The sequence below is a fragment of the Tamandua tetradactyla genome, chromosome 8 (genome assembly GCF_023851605.1).
Source record: "Tamandua tetradactyla isolate mTamTet1 chromosome 8, mTamTet1.pri, whole genome shotgun sequence".
In the NCBI taxonomy this organism is placed as follows: Eukaryota; Metazoa; Chordata; class Mammalia; order Pilosa; family Myrmecophagidae; genus Tamandua; species Tamandua tetradactyla.
Window position 1 is genome coordinate 44,644,544 of NC_135334.1, and position 15,161 is coordinate 44,659,704.

General features: G+C 36.2%; 1 pseudogene; it reads left to right on the forward strand.

Moving 5' to 3' along the window:
• The first annotated feature begins 6,645 nt into the window (after positions 1-6,645).
• Positions 6,646-8,609, forward strand: LOC143645077 (eukaryotic translation initiation factor 4B pseudogene; annotated as a pseudogene).
• Positions 8,610-15,161: the final 6,552 nt, after the last annotated feature.

Sequence of the window (15,161 nt, forward strand, 5' to 3'; positions counted from 1 at the left end):
TTAGTGTGATTATTGATAAAGGTAGTTTTAAGTCCTAGACCTTGCTGTTTGTTTTTGTACTTGCCCCATCTATTTCTTCTTCCTTTTTTTTCTCACTTCTTTCCTATTATCTTAATTTGCCAAAGGTGCTATGACAGATACCATACAATGGATTGGCTTAAACAACAAGAATTTATGGGGTGGGCCAAGGTGGCTCAGCAGGCAAGAATGCTTGCCTGTCATGCCAGAGGACCTGGGTTCGATTCCCGGTGCCTGCCCATGTGAAAAAAAAAAAAAAAAGAAAGAAGAATTTATGGCTCACAGTTTGGAGACTAGAAGTCCAAAATCAGAAAGGCAAGGTCCTTCTTTTTTCCCCTGAGTCAGTAGCATTTTGGTGATGGCAGCGCTTGATAGCATGGATGTGTCTCCCCCTGTGTTTTTCCCTGACTTTTGGCATCTTTTTTTTTACATGGACAGGCACCGGGAATCGAACCTGGGTCCTCTGGCATCGTAGGTAAGCATTCCTGCCTGCTGAGTCACCTTGGCCCACCCACCTTTGGCTTCTTTACAAGGCTTCCAGTAATATGGATTAAGACCCACCTAGATTCAGGTTGGTCACTTCGAAATAGTATTTCCTATTCACAAATGACTGCACAACCTGCTTACCACAATATATTAAAAGATACTATTTACAAATGGGTTCACATTCAAGGGAATGCAAATTAAGATGACTATTTCTTTTGTACGGTTATGATTCAATCTCCAACACTTGTCTTCTTGTATATTAATCAATTACAAATTTATATTCCTCCACTTATCTCCTATATTAGATTGCTTAGAAAACATTAAAGAATTAAAATCAATATTTTGTTATTTAGCCTAGAAATCGCTATATCCTTCCTTAATTTATTATATTGTATCTAAGATTAGGACTTCAGATACTTTGAGGGTTGGATAAAACTTCAACCTGTGTAGCCAAATTGAAGCCAACTGTGAAGACAGTTCCATTACTAAACATCAAGGACAGTTCTACAATTATTTGCCTGTCAAAAACTATGGCATTTATCTGAGGGGTGGGGTTAAGGAGAAGTATTAGTAAAATGGATATTATTACCAGCCCAACCATAGGGGAAAGTGTGAATGGAGTAATGAATGGAAACAAGGTGAACATAACACATGAAACTGTTGCTCCTAATTCTATTTAAATTCATGGAAAAATGTCAACTTGTTTCTTTTCCAGTGCAAAGGAGCAGGAGAATAGTACTTTAACTCTCTCATATCTGATTTCAACCAATGGCAGATGTTGGCAGAAACCTCCAGACTTCTTTTCTCTGGCTTCTATGCTGGGAAAAGTATACAGAGAAATGAAGGTGAATGCCCAGAGATAATTTAGGAAGTTATTGCTTTGCTCTAAGAAAAACATAATGGAAATTTAGACTAGGTGGTAGTTGTGGAATTGGTTTGAAATGGCCACACAGATCCTTTCTTCATTCAAAACAAATTTAATTAGTAAGTACAATACGAAGTGACAATTCTGAGGTATAACAGAGAACAGTTCAAGCACAGTCATTGCTTTTGTGGAACCAATTTTAAGCCCATGATTGTTCAAGTATTTACTTGTGACTAATAGAGTAGTTCAAACTATAGAGCTAATGTTTATAAGGTTTTGTTACCAGCATTCTTGTGTATTAAAAATACCCAGATCTTATTGATTTTAGCCACAGAAGATCAATATTAGAAATAGGCAATGTTCAAGTAGCATAGCTATGTGTATGTTGAGACATGTTTTCTTATTTGAACATTCCTTGACTAACTAATCCACATCCCATGTATGGCAAATTTCTTTATTTAAAGAACTATGAGAACAGAAAAGATCATCTTCATTTTCTGTGAAATCATGCTGAAGTTAGGGAATGGAGATATACTTGGTAAATGTGATTTTAATTCACCAACTGAGACTCAGACCCCCTAAAAAAAAAAAAAAGACATAGACCGAATGTATTTAATTTTTTTAGGATACATTTGTATTCCTACTTCTGATCTATCTCATACAGCACAAATTTTTTTAGCAAACATTTATAGAGTATATTAAAGATTCCCAAGTATTTTATTCATATTTTGTCTCACATGATCCTCAGGATATCTGTGAGGTAGAAAGTAATTTTTAGTCATCATTCTGTAGCTGAAGAAACTGTGGTTCTGAAAGTTTCCATGACAGGCTTAAAGATCTATAATTCATTTCATTAGAGAAGCTGAGAGTTTATGCATAAAACAGAGGATCATCATATACCACTCATTTGTTACAACTGATGACAGCACTTTTTTACAATTGTACTCCTAATTAAATTAACCCTAAGTTTCAGTTAGGGTTCACTATTTGTATGGTATAGTTCCATGTATTTTTTTTTCATTTTTATTCTATTACCATATATATAATCTAACATTTTCTTTTTAATCATATTCAGATATATATTTTGGTGGTGTTAATTGCATTCACAATGTAGTGCTACCATCACCACCATCCATTCATTACCAGAACAGTTCCATCACTCCAAATAGGACCCATAGTTGACAACAGGACAATAAGTCCTTGAACTCCCCCCCTTCTGTATTTCATAATCTATTATAGTTTCTTTAATAGCTTGCTTTTATGAGTATTTGCATGTGGAATAGAGAGTTAGAGCAATTCATACCAGGATCCTATTGCTACTCTGTCAGAATTCAAACTGAAACTTACCTTTATTGCTACTTACAAAGCATAATTTTACTATGGTGCCTTTTTCTCCTTATGCTCATGTACTCTTTTCTCCCAGGAAAATGAAACACTTTGCAGACGTTATCCACTTAAACCTCACAGATTTCCCTTTGAGGTAGATCTGGAACTACAATGATTCATTTTTCCTTCTATATTTATAACTGCATTAAATGGTATACAGGACTTAGCAAACTGATAGCATGTAATTAGCCTTCTTGAATTTAAACTGGAATAAAAGCTTATACCACTAGGGCAGTCTCCATTAAATTTATATGATAGCAATAGAAACAGAGAAGCTTTAAATAGCCTGACAATTCAAAATACACTTTTGGCTCCTTCTAAGAGAACTAATACATGGACAGAAATTCTCATTATTGCTTGCTATGAAAGAAGGTTCATAATTTGTGAATATCTCCTTTTTAATTGTAATGCAAGTATATAAACACAATAAAACAAATGCAAATTCTTAAAATTTAGGGAGAACTCTGGAACCTTCTGACGCTTTAAAGAAATCATAATATCATTTTTTTCCTAATAACTCAAGTGTAGAGGTTACCTTTAAATGTTTCATATTTTTGCCATCTTATATGTTCTTTTAGAAATTCTGAATGAAAATGAAGTATACATTTTAGGACTATTATTTCAAAAATGTATCTTGTTATCTAGCATATCTAGCTTTACATTTAATATCTTGACTATTTTTGTAAGTTTTTTGGTTTTCTTGTCATTTGTCCTGATGATGTTATTGTTCCCAGGAATTTATTCTATACCTTGTATATTCCTTCTCTTTTTCTAATCACTTTTCATTCAGTACCAAAATGTACATTTCTAAAGTTTTATGTATTGTAAACTGTATGTACTTGTCAAAATATGACAACATTTCCATATATTAACTCTATACTGTAATACATAATCAGGAACTTATAGGGAATGATTTTATAGAATAAATATGATACAAGTAATTTGTGATACTTTATTTCTTTAATTTTCACTGCAATAGGTAATCTGTACTAACTGTTGGAATGATATCTCTACTTGAATGAAGCTTATTTTCCTATTTATTTTTCTATTTGCAAATGTTTTGTCTAAAATAATTTATCTTAATATTAGATTTCATTCTTGACTTTTGTCATGCCTCTGTCTTATAATTTTTGTTTTTAATATTTGGGCCTTGAAGTGCTTCTTAGCATCTTCTTTGTCCAAAATCCAAACTTATTTATTAAAAGTAGATACAGAGAGGAGTGGCAGAGAAGGGAGCTCCAAGACTCAGTCTTTCCACCAAAATAGCTATTAAACATGTAGAACTGCCTGAAACAACTATTTTGAACACTAGAGGCAGTATAGTATCCAGGGAATAGAGGGGGAAGAGGCTGATACCCTTCCTTACCACTTCCTCAGGGCACATTGGCTCCAGACTGTGCACCCTTCCTGGGTACCTGCGCCTGTTTTGTCTGGAAGACGATGAATTGGGAAAGTCTTCCTCAGGGCTACAGGTCTCCCAGAATCTGCCCTCTAGGCAAAAGCACTATGAGACAAAGAAAAAGCTGTAAAAAATTACAGAGGCAGAGATTCTTGCAAAAAGACCTGCATGCTTTAGATATCCATGAATGGGATGATCGTACCTTGGGAACCAGAGGGGACAACCAACCCCCTATAAACAGGGGAACTCAAAACAACTGATAAGTAAAAGCCCAGGGCAAGACACAGAGACCTGTTAAGACACGGAAACCCTGCATACTGCAGTCACCTCGGGCAGACCTTCCTGATAGCAGGACTGAAGGTCAAGAAAATCTCTTTTATCTCCAGCTGGTTAAAACAAACAAACAAACAAAAAACAAAAAAGAAGAAACAGACATGCCAGGGAGTAAATCCAAGAGTTAACATTTTAAAACATTAAAATGCATAGTATGCAACAAAAGTGTATGTGCCAGTTTGAATCTGCTATGGACCCCAGAAAACCATGCCCTTTTATCCTCATACAATATTGCTGAGTTTTTTTTTTTTGATGATTCCCATGGAGATGTGACCCACCTAATTATGGGTAGTAACTTTTGATTAAATGGGTTCCATGAAGGTGTGTCTCCACCAATTCAAGGTAGGGTTCCTTATTAGAGTCCTTTAAGCAAGAACTATTTTGGAAAGAGCCAAGAGGACCCATGAAGCCAGAGAGCTTTGGAGATGAAGAAGGAAATGCACCAAGGGAGCTTCATGAAACAAGAAACCTGGAGAGAAAGCTAGCAGATGTTGCCATGTTCACCATGTACCTTCCTAGTTGAGGGAGGAAACCCTGAATGTCATCAGCCTTCTTGAATCAAGTTATCTTTCCCTGGATGCCTTAGACTGGACATTTCTATATCCTTAATTTTATTTTGACATTTTCATGGTATTAAAACATGTAAATTTGCAAGTTAATAAATTCCTCTTTTCAAAAGCCATTCTGTTTCTGGCATATCACATTCCAGCAGCTTGCAAACCAGAACAGTGTACAGGAGAAACAAAGAAACAGGAAATAATGAGCCATCCAAAGGAACAGAATAAAAATACAGAAAACACCAACAGAGAAGACAAGAATGTGGAACATCCAACAAACCTTTTAAAAGTTGGTCTTAAAAAAATAGCTTTAGAAGATAAAGGGAAGTACAATGAAAGAACTACAAGATATCAGGAAAGCAATGAATGAACAATATGAGTCTAAGTAAAGATACAGAAGTATTAAAAAGGAACCAAACAAAACTATTGTAATTGAAAGCCACAATAACTGAAATTGAAAATGCCCATGAGGGTTTTCAAAAACAGAATGGAGCCAGCAAAAGAATCAGTGACCTTGAAGACAAGACACTTGAAATGAGTCAAGCTGAGGAGCAGAAAATAAAAAGAAATGTGAAAAATTAAAATAATCAAAGATAGCTAAGGACACAATCAGGCACACCAATATACATGTCATGGGAGTCTCAAGAGGAGAAGGAAGAAAGAAATGAGCATAAGGAATAGTCAAAGAAATAATGACAGGGAACTTCTCAAACTTGGCAAAAAAGATGAATATACACATCCAAGAAGCTCAGAGAACATCAAAAATAAGTGCAATCATATGTTGATTACACTACCAAATGCAAAAGACAAGGAGAGAGTTCTGAAAGCTGCGAGATAAAGGCAACATGTTACATACAAGGGAATCCCAATAAGATTGAGTGCCAACTTCTCATCAGAAACCATTAAGGCAGGAAGGCAGTAGGGTGAATACTTAGTGTGCTGAAAGAAAACAGCAGCCAGACAACAATTTTTATATCCAGAGAGATTCTCTTTAAAATGTGAGGGAGAGATTAAAACATTCTTAGATAAATAAAAGCTGAGGGAATAACACCACTAGAACTAACCTATAAGCAATACTAAAGGGAGTTCTTCAGACTGAAATGAAAGGACACTAGACATTGTTTCTAAGCAGCACAAAGAAATAAAGGCTTGAAGTAAAGCTAACCATTTAAGAGATTATAAATGCCACTATTATTATGTTGTATTGTTTGATATGTAACTACATTTCTTACTTCCTGCAGGTGCTAAAATGCTAATGCATAAAAAGTAATGATAAATCTAGGTTTATGGAATACTGTGTTCAGAGGTATAACTGGTAACAATTACCAAAAAATGGTAGGTGGTATGAATGGGAAAGTATATATTCTATTGAAGTTAATTATAAAAGTATAAAAGGTATCAAACCTTTTATAATTCTTACAAATTTAGGATGTGAAAATTTAACCTTATGGTTAACACAAGGAAAACATGAAAAATAAATCCGAATAGAAATGAGAAGGCACTCAATATGCTATAACATAAGAAAGCAAATAAATATAAAAGTAGCTTTTATCGAAGTGAGGGATAAAAAGTGTTAAGACTTACAAAGGCTAAGTAGCAAAATGGCAGAAGGAAGACCTGCACTCTCAGAAGTAACTTTAAATGTAAATAGATCAAACTCTCCAGTCAAAAGGCAGAGATTGACCAAATGGATAATGACCCAACTATATGATCTCTGAAAGAGGCTCAGCTTAAAGTAAAAATTACAGGTAGGTTGATGGTGAAAGTATGGAAAAAAATATATAACATGCAAGCAATAACTAAAAGGGAGCTGGGTGGCTATACTAACATATATTATATATATATATATATATATATATATATAATATATATACTATAAATATGTATAATATAGAGAAAAATAGACTTTAAGTCAAAGACAGTTATAAGGGACAAAGATGGTCATTACATACTGATAAAGGGAACAATTCAACTGAAAAATGTAATAATTATAAATGTATATGCACTTAACAGCAATGACCCAAAATATACGAAGCAATACTGACAAATTTGAAGGAATTCTTTAGAGGATGAAGTATCAGTGCAGTGCGTTTACCACGTGAACCCAGCAATCCAGAGAGGTTGAAAGGTTTTAGTTGTGCCAAGCTTTAGGACCTGCATTCCCTGTTCAGTGCCCTGAGCCTCAATGAAGAGTCTGTAGGTAACGGGAGAATTTGAGTGAATGTTTCTGATCAGCACAGGATAAAGACAGAGATGATCATTGTTTTGGCCAAGATAGAAATCGGGATTCTGACAAAACAGATAGAGGCTGGAGGGCCCGCCTTGCCCTAGACAGCTTTGATAACGACCCGCCTAGAACAGGTGATGACAGGTTTGGGGACAAGTATCATGATCGTTACGATTCAGACTGGAATCATGATGAGTATCTGACAGTTATTGTGGATCAAAATGGGGGCCAGGATTGCTATGATGACAGAGGCAGCAGAGACTATGATAGAAGCAATGACTCCAAATGGGCAGTGGCAGAAGAGCATTTGGTCATAGGTACTGCAGGGAGGGTGACTACAGAGGAGGCTGGGACCACTATGAAGACACACAGGACAGACGGGATGATTGGTAGTGGAACTCCAGAGATTATTACTCAGGAGATGATTATAGGCCTGATGATAGAGGCACAACCCCTGCCCCCAAAGACCCAAACTGAATCTAAACCCTTGGAGTACTCCTAAGGAAGATAATTCCTCTGCTAGTATTTCCCAGTCCAGTCAAGCAGCTTCCGTCTTTGGAGGGGCAAAGTCTGTTGACACAGCTACTAGGGAAAGGAAGTGGAAGAATGGCTGCAGAAGGAACAGGAGAAAATGCAGCATCAGCTGGATGAGCCAAAACTAGAACAATGCCATTGGAAAAGATACCCACGCTGGTGAAGTGAAACGACTCAGGAGACTCAGGAATGGAATGGTAGAGACCAGGAAGTGAGTCATCATAGACAGACAGCTCTACCACATCTGGCAGAAATGCATGAAGGAGAGAAAGTGAGAAATCTCTGAAAAATGGAACGCTCTGTAAGGAAGAAGACTGTCATTCTCCAACTTCTAAGCCTCCCAAATCTGATCAGGCTCTAAAGGTATCAGAGCCAAACCAAAGGAGAATGCTTGCATGAAGCTCTAATCCTCCTGCTCGATCTCAGATTTCAGACACAAAACAGCGATCTCCTACAATTAGTGGTGGAAAAGTACCTTCAGTTCAACCATCTAAGGAAGGACCAGCAAAAAAAGATGAAAACAAAGTAGATGGAGTGTGTGTCCCAAAAGGCCAAAGTGGGAATTCCATCCCTGGTCCAGGAGACGAAGGGAGCAAAGACCACTGGAAGGAGTCTGATAGGAAAGATGGCAAAGAGAATCAAGATTCCAGATCTGCACCTGAGCCAAAGAAAACTGAACAAAATCCAGCCTCTACGTTCAGTTCTTCAAGAAAGTATGCTGCTCTCTCAGTTGATGGTGAAGATGAAAACCAGGGAAGGATTATACCGAATAAACCTCTACAACCTAGTCTCACTCCATCCTGACACATTTGAGAGTAAACCAATCCTCCATCCAGACAAGATAAAACACACCATCTCCTGGAGACCTTTCTTAACTTTTTTCTTTTTTAATGAAATGAAATCCTTTTGCATGCTGCCACAGCCTATAAAGTATTGAACTAACTGGAGCATTGCCAACACAGCCAGAGAGAAAGAGATGTGCAGCTTTTAAAGGAAAAGTTGTACTTTTTTATGACAACATGAAGTTGCCTGTGTGATTAGTGCATAGGGACCTCCAGCAGAAATGGTAATGACAGTGATTCAGTGTCTGAAATCTGTTTGGACAGTTGGGAGGGTAAAAGAAAGAGTGTGAGATTCCTACCTTTTAACTACTACTATACTATTATGGCATATATGAATTCTGAAACATCATCTAAATAAATTTTCCATCTGTGGAAATATGGTTTAAATAGTCTCTGAGGCCATTTTAATTCCTAGAAGGCTGCAAGGCCCTATTCTTAATTTCATTCTGAGCTTTTGGGGCCAGCCTAGGGTGAATTGTTTCGTTTTTAGCCCCCGGGGGTTAGTTGGGAGTGAGTCTACAGACCATGTAAGAATAGGCCTACTCTGTGACCAAAATAAATGGGAAAGACATGGTCTGAGAAGAAGCTCTGGGATGTGATGAATTATTTTACACCAGAAAATAGATAAGTGGTGTGCCCTTCAATAAACACATATATGATTACTTCGTGGAGCAGGAAGTATTTAAGGCTTGTGGGAATTCCCAGGTCTTTTATGTGTCTTGATTTTGCCGTTTCTAAACACTACCCTAAATATACACATTCCTTTTGAAACCTTGAAGCTTTAAAAATTGAGTCTCATTATCATTATCCTGTGTTCCTCATACTACTTTTTACTATCACCTCTCACAAAACTGCTTCTTTTTCAGTCACATACCTAATTCATTAGATATTTTTTATCTCAGCCACTAGGAGCTGTTGACTGAGGCATCACTGCTTTTCTCAAGCAAATTGGCTCCTTAAAAGCTTGACTCTCCTTCCCTCTATCCATCTGCTCCTGCTTCTTTGCCCCCTGTTACAGGTCAGAAAATTACAGGATTAATGGTCTCGGGTGGTGAATAAGGGTGGACAAATATAATTAAACTGGGGTCATTTCTTCCAAACTTGATTAGTTTATTTTTATTTCATTTTTAGCTAATTTCTTCCTCTGTCTGCTGAAATCCCACAGTTTGGGTTAATGATGTGGCCTAGACCCGTGTGTGTGTGTGTGTGTGTGTGTGTGTGTGTGTGTGTTTAACCTTCCCTTAAGAGAACAAATGATGGAGAAAACTAATAAGGTCCTGGTTCCTCTTGCAACAAAATAGCACAACTCCCTGCTTTTGTGTGCACCTTTTATAGGGATGGGCTTGGTAGATGGTGTCCTCCCCACCATGGGCATTATTAATACCTGCAGGGAAATGACACCTTGGCCTCTTGTTTGCAAGTTTTTCTCACATCAGTTCTAGGTTAGACCTTGTCCAGCCGTGTAGGGTGTTGGCTACCATGTGTTGTAAGCAGTGGACATAATGAATCATTTACACAGTGGACATAAAGGATAGTCTAAGTGAATATTAAATTATTGGCATTGATTGGCTAATAGCTAGGAAGTGGGCTTTTAGAGAAAGATACCCAAGGGTGAAAGGTTTTTGTTGTTTTTGTTTTTTGTTAACTATTTGCTGTAGATGATGAAAAGGTAGGGTTTGCCTTCTTCTTGTCTACTCTTCTTCCATATAGTTGTATCCAAAACTGTTCTTTCCCATTCCTCTACTCTCCTTTTTCCTGTTAAAACAGAAACAGGGATTGATTTATATCCAGCTCCTGAATATATGTAAAATTTGTACAAAATTATCTTTTATGAAAATGATTATAAACTGTAGACTTAATACCTTGGAAATGTCTTGAGATGTAAAATACCCATTCTTTGGGTTGTGGGTTTTTTGTTTTCTCCCTGAATCTCATCTTTAAAGTCCAAAACAAAACAAACTTCCTCACAAAGAAAATTGCAGGACCAGATAGTCTCACAGGGGAATTCTACCAAACATCCCAAGAAAACATAATTCCAATTCTGCTCAAATGTTTCCAAAAAAATTGAACAGCAGGGAACACTACTAACTCATTCTATGAGGCCAACATCACCCCCATACCAAAGTTGGATAAACATACCATAACAAAACAAAACTACAGACCAATATATCTTGTGAATATACTCGTGAAACTCCCAACAAATAACTAGCAAACTGAATCCAACAGCATGGATAAAATAAATTTACACCATGGTCAAGAGAGATTTATTCTTGGTATGCAAGGTTGGTTCAACATAAGAAAATCAATTAATGTAATACACCACATTAACACAATGAAGGAGTAAAAACTACATGCACATCTCAGTCACTGCAGAAAAGGTATTTGAAAAATAAAACACCTTTTCTTGATAAAAAGAAAAACACTTGGAACACTAGGAATAGAAGGAAACTTCTTCAATATAATAAAGAGGTATGTATGAACAGCCTACAGCTAATATCCTACTTAATAGTGAAGAGCTGAAAGCTTTCCCTCCAATATAAGTAACAAGAGAAGTATGCCCGCTGTCACCACTGTTATTCAACATAGTACTGGAAGTTCTTGCCTGAGCAATTAGGCAAGAAAGAGAAATAAAAGACATCCAAATTGGAAAGGAAGAAGTAAAACTTTGCCTATTTGTAGATTATATGATCCTATATGCAGAAAATCCTGAAATATCAGCAACAAAATTTCTTGAGCTAATAAATGAATTCAGAAAATTGGCGAGGTACAATACTGAGAAATCGGTAGTGTTTCTATACAAAGACACTGAATAATAAAAACAAGAAATCGAGAAAAAAAATTAATTCCTGATAGTAACTAAAAGAATCAAGTATCTAGGAATAATATAAACAAGAATGTAAAAGACTTGTACTTAGAAAACTACAAAACATTGCTAAAAGAAATTAAAGAGGACTTCAATAAATGGAAAGATATTCCAGGTTCATGAACTGGAGGACTAAATGTCATTAATATGTCAATACTCAATAGTACCCAAAGAATAGATTCAGTGCAATCCCAATCAAAATTTCAAAAAGATTCCTTGTAGAAATGTAAATTCTATTATCAAATTTATATGGAGGGCAGTGAAACCATGGGTCAGTGGCAGAATTCTTGCCTGCCATTTCGGAGACCCTGGTTCGATTTCCAGTGCCTGCCTATGCAAAAAGAAAATTATATGGAAACATAATGGTCCCCAAATAGCTAAAGACATATTGAAAAAGAATAATTGGAGGACTGACAATTCCCAATCTCAAAACTTATTATAAAGCCAAAGGAATCAAAACAGCATGGTACTGGCACAAGGATAGACATATAGACTAATGAGATAGAACTGGGACCTCAGAAACCATCCCTCAGATTTATAGCTAACTTTTTTTTTAAACATTTTTATTATGAAATATAACATGTATACAAAAAAAAGAAATAAATTTCTAAGTACATTGTAACAAGTAGTTATAGTATGGATTTCAGAGTTTGGTATGGGTTACTGTTCCACAATTTTAGGTTTTCCCTACCAGCTGCCCCAGGATACTGGAGACTACGAAATATCAATGTAATGATTCAGCAGTCATACTCATTTGTTAAAATCTATCTTCTCTGTTATAACTCTTCTTTTCCTTTGATCCTCCTCCCAATCTTTAGGGCTATTTGGGTTCTGCCCTTTATAACTTTTTCATGTTGGAAGAGGGTGTCAGTAGACTAATTCATGTTATGGAGAGGCTGGTCCCTCTGGGTTTCAGGACTTATGTAACTGAGGAGTCCATCTGAAGTGTGTAGGTTTTTGGAAAGTAATCTTAGTACACACACCTTTTGTAGAATCTCCCAACGTCTTTTTGATAAGGTGACAAAGACTACTCAATTGGGAATGAATACTCTCTTCAACAAATGATGCTGTGAAAACTAGGTCTAATTACAAAAAGAAAAAAGGGAAAAAGAAGGAAGACCTTTACCTCACACATATATAAAAATCAGTGGATCAAAGATGTTAATTTACATGCTAGAAATATCAAACTCCTAGAAGGAAACATTGGGACACATCTCCAGGGACCTTACAATGGTTTTTTAGACTTTACACCCAAAGCACAAGCAACAAAAGGAAAAATAGATGAATGGGACTTCATCAAAATTTAAAAAAACCTTCTTTCCTCAAAAATTTGGGAGAAAATATTTGTAAACCGTATGTGCAATAAAGGATTAATGTCCAGTATATATAAAGAAATCCTTCAACTTAACAGCAAAATACAAACAACCCAATCAAAATGGACCAAGGGTTGACTAGACAGTTCTCCAAAGAAGATATACAAATGGCTGGAAAGCACAGGACAAGATTCCCAAAATCATTAGCCATAAGGGAAATGCAAATCAAAATCACAATGAGAAAAAAAAATCTTTAAAAAGGATGCACGGGTGTTTCAGTAGTAAAATGCTCGCCTTCCATGTGGGAGACCCAGGTTCAATTCCTAGACTGTGCACCACCCCCAAAAAAGAAAAAAAAAAACACAAGATACCATTTAACACCTATTAGAATGATTGCTATTATAAAAAATGGAAAATAACATGTTGGAGAGCATGTGGAGAAATGAGACACTCATTCATTGCTGGTGGCAATGTAAAATAGTGCAATTGCTGTTGAAGATATATTGGCAGTTCTTCAAAAAGCTATGCATAGAACTACTGTACAACCTGGCAATCTCACTTCTAAATATATACTCAGAAGAATTGAGAGCAGTGGCTCAAACAGATATTTACATAATGATGCTCATAGCAGCATTATTCACAATTGCCAAAAGAGAAAAGCAGCCCAAGCATCCATAAACTGTTGAATGGATAAACAAAATGTGGTATATGCATACAATGGATTATTATTCAGCCATAAATATGAATGTAGTTCTGATACATGCAACAACGTATATTAACCTTGAAGACATCATATTAAGTGAAATAAGCCAGACATAAAAGAACAAATATTGTATGATCTCACTGATTTGAAACAATTAGAGTAAACAAAGTCATAGAGTCATAATCTAGAATATAGGTTATCAGGGGACAAAATGGAAATAGGGAATTATGATTGAAATATATAGGGTTCCCATTTGGTATGACTGAAATGTTTTAATAATGGAAGGTGGTGATGGTAGCACAACACAATGCAATTAACAGCACTGAATTATATACCTGAATATGATTAAATGGACAAATGTTAGATTGTTCATAAGGTAACAAACAAAAATTTTTTAAATCCATGAAACTACATCACACAAACAGTGAACCCTAAGTTAAACCGTGGACTTTAATTAATAGTGCAGTTATAAAAATGTGCTATCAACAATTGTAAAAAATGTTCCACACCAATGTAAGATGGTGGTGGCAGTGTGGTTTATGGGGATCCTGTATTTTATGCATGATTGTTCTACAACTTCTCTAATAAAGTGGGGGAGAAGTAGCTATAGAATCACCGGAGCATGTCAGATGTTTTAGTCAAACTGGGTAATCAGAAGGGGGTACAATAAAAGGACTCTACAAAAGATATAGACACATTTGAGAAGAAAAATGGTCAGCTTGAAGGGGAAGGAAGAGAGCAATTACTGAATTCTAGAGAGGATAGTTGTATGGAGAGAGCTGTTACCTTCTGCAGAGAGTTGTAGCAAACCTATAGGGACTAAAAGGGAGGGATTTAAATAAATACCCCACCTCCTTTCTTCCCACCCTCTGGTTGTAGATGGTGCCTCATATTGCCAAATCCCAGGCAGTGGTCAGAGAGCAAAAAGTTCGGTGACAAATCTTAGGTGAGTCAGTCCCCAGAATATATACCACACTGTGGAAGGATGGAGTATGGTTAAAAAGTGGCAAGTGGAAAATACAATAGAAAGGGACTTTATTATATCTTTTCATTTATTTTCTACTGTGGCCATGTCTGAATATGTACATATGAAATGATGTTTCCATAGTATGACTTATTTTTCCTTTATTTCTCATTTAAATTAATTAATTATTTTTTTTTAAAAAATATGTGGCAGAAGTAGGTTATATAACCGATGAAATGCATTTCAGTATATACAGAGAGTGCCAAATATTATGTGGGTCAGATAGGATTGAGAATTACCACTTTGCTGGGTACTAATGAAGCTACTTTATATGATTGATTTCAGGACCTCAAGTTCAATTTTTTCTCTGGTTTTCAAAACTATGAATAACCTAGTCAACAAATGTCAGGGCATTTGCTCTAGTCATGTGGTCTCCGCCTTCACCCAGCAGTGTGTCTTTCTCTGCCTGTCTGAAGGTCACTCAGCGTCTTTCCATCCCCATGGTCTGATTTCTGTTCTAGTATGTCCTGTTCTTTAGATTAATTTCCTACAGCATTCAAAATGAGTACCTTGGACCTCTCAGTATATTGATTCTGTATTTTTCTGAATCTTTATTTGCAGCTGGATAATTTTCCTTGCCTTATTGCTGAATAAGACCATGCAGTGTCTCT